Source organism: Microtus ochrogaster, linkage group LG5 (assembly GCF_000317375.1).
Source record: "Microtus ochrogaster isolate Prairie Vole_2 linkage group LG5, MicOch1.0, whole genome shotgun sequence".
Lineage (NCBI taxonomy): Eukaryota > Metazoa > Chordata > Mammalia > Rodentia > Cricetidae > Microtus > Microtus ochrogaster.
The window spans coordinates 60,649,360-60,651,735 of NC_022031.1; the positions used below are offsets into that span (position 1 = coordinate 60,649,360).

The window sequence follows — 2,376 nt, forward strand, 5'->3', positions numbered from 1 at the left end:
GGCTCTACACAAGAATATACCTGTGGTGTCTACACAGGAGGCTCTACACAAGAATATACCTGTGGTGTCTACACAGGAGGCTCTACACAAGAATAGGGCTTACGCAGGCACTGGTGTCTTGTTTAGAGGACAAACTATGGGGTACAAACAAAGATCCAGGAGGTCTATAGAGAAGGCATGGCAAAGACACAGGAACTGGAAGTGTGTCAGCTGGGTTTGACTTTATTTCAAAGAAACAGGGTTTCCTATCCTGCCCAGATTAGCCTTGGAGCCTGCCTCAATTTATCAGTAACCAAAACAACAGGTATAAACCCTGAACCTGGCTTTCTGGAAAATAAAGAAACCTGTTCCTCGAATCAAAATAATTACTCCAAGAAATGTTGTAGAGTTTAACAGTTTATTAGCCAGATTTCAGGGCACGCACAGTAGGTTCTTCAGAAAATGCCAAATTTTCTAAATGTATAAAGGAATTTTATACTCATTCTACGTAGCCCTGGCTGTCCGGGAGCTCACTATGCAGACCAGGCTGGCCTGGAACTTAAGAGTCTCACCTGCTCTGCTGGGATTAAAGCTGTGCGTCCCCATGCCGGTCAGAATTTTATACATTTTAAAGCAGGTAAATTGAAAACTGGAATGACTGCAGAAAAAAAGTACACCAAAAATGAACTTTGACATATAAGAGACGACATCCTTAAGACGGTGCTTAAGGAACTACCCAGCACGTACTGCAACTGAGCTCACACTCAGAGCTCCACCTGCCTCTGCCTTCCATGGCTAGGACTAGAGGCCGGTGCCTGCCACCCTGACAGAGGGCTGAAACTGTTTTCACTCCTGGTAAGGAGGAAGGGTATATAAGAGAAAGAATGGCTTGTATTTACTGATCATCAATTCTGATTAGTTGATATGGAAGAAGTCTCTGTACACTGCCAAATTTAATCTTTTTTATCAGTACATTTTAGCTATACAGAAAAAGTTAACCATGACATTCTAAGGCTGCAAAAAACCTTGATCCTATTTCTCTCCCATCATCCACCCTTGCTCAGTCTCTCTTTAAACAGTCCCTCCCACGTGTTGAGGATCAAATTCATGATAGGTAAGTGCTCTATCACTGAGCCATTCCTTTGTCTTTAATCTTAATCTAGGTTTTGCATGAGAAAACGTGCCATCCTCATCTTTCTGAAACTTATCTCCATTAATATTATGCCCCAGTTCCATCAATTTTCCTGCAAATACAACCTTGTTCTTTATAAGTGAAGAATACTTGATTGTGTATGTCTAGCATATTCATGTGGACAGCGGCCAAAGTTGACTCTGTAATTTAGGATTTGTGAATATCGGTGTCATAATAAATGCTTGTACTTATTTGGTTTTTTGATACAGTTTCTCTATATAGCCTTGGTTGTCTTGGAACTCACTATGTAGACTACGCTGGCTTAAAATTCACAGAGATCCACCTGATTCTGCCTCCCAACTGCCATTACTGCCCAGGTTGGTGCCTTTGTTTTTGTTTTAATGTTGACTCAGTTCCTTTGGGTGTATGCCCAAGAGAATCATCCTAATGTGGTCTTCACTACGGCTCCTCTGCTCACATACAGTAAGGATACAGCCACAGTACATGTCTAATGACTTCATTACATTGACTTATTTGGCTGCGCATATGATACTTAAGACAAACCCTATGTGAACGACAGCCCTCGTTTTTCAGTATATCTTGGTCAAGCTCACCCACACAGGCCATCTGTTTGTTTTTTTTAGGACAGTGTAACTTAGACTGGTCTCGAACTCAGTATGGAGCCAAGGATGTAGGCCATTGTTTTGCTTATACTCATTTAACACACATTTATTGAAATACACACACACACACACACACACACACAGAGCTTTCTTGTCACCACAGGTTAGGTCTCTAACTGCAGGAGGAGGCCGCTCCCGCCTCTTTAGAGCCATGATAAGCATTACTGGTTGTTAGGCCTAGGACTCTCAGTGCCTCTCCCTCCGATTCTGTCGCCTACGTGTCACTCGGGGAGAACGAGCATTAGGCCGGTGTAGAGACGGCCCTCGGAATCCAAAGGTGCACGCGCTGGGTCCTTCCCGGGCTCGGAGGGGCGCATGTCGGGAAGGGGGCGCGCGGACGCTGGCCCCGCAGCCCGAGGGGGGGTCTTTGTTTCCGGAGCTGCGGCCCGGCAGCCGCGGGGCTCTGCGCGGAGTGTCACCCGCACACCAGGCCTGGGCGCGTGCAGGCCTCCTGCGAGGTGGCGGGAACGCCAAGCCGGAGCGCACGATGGCGGCCCGCCACGTCCCAGCAGCGCTTGCTCTCTTGATCGCCGGCGGGCGGGCGGGCGGCTCTCCCGCGCAGGCCGATCGCGCGGGCTCCGC

At 47.3% G+C, this 2,376-nt stretch overlaps 1 protein-coding gene across 1 annotated transcript in view; it reads right to left on the bottom strand.

Moving 5' to 3' along the window:
* The window catches only part of Ndufaf6 (NADH:ubiquinone oxidoreductase complex assembly factor 6), a 139,420-nt gene that overhangs the window by 136,501 nt on the left and 543 nt on the right, over nucleotides 1–2,376 (bottom strand). The window lies entirely within an intron of this gene.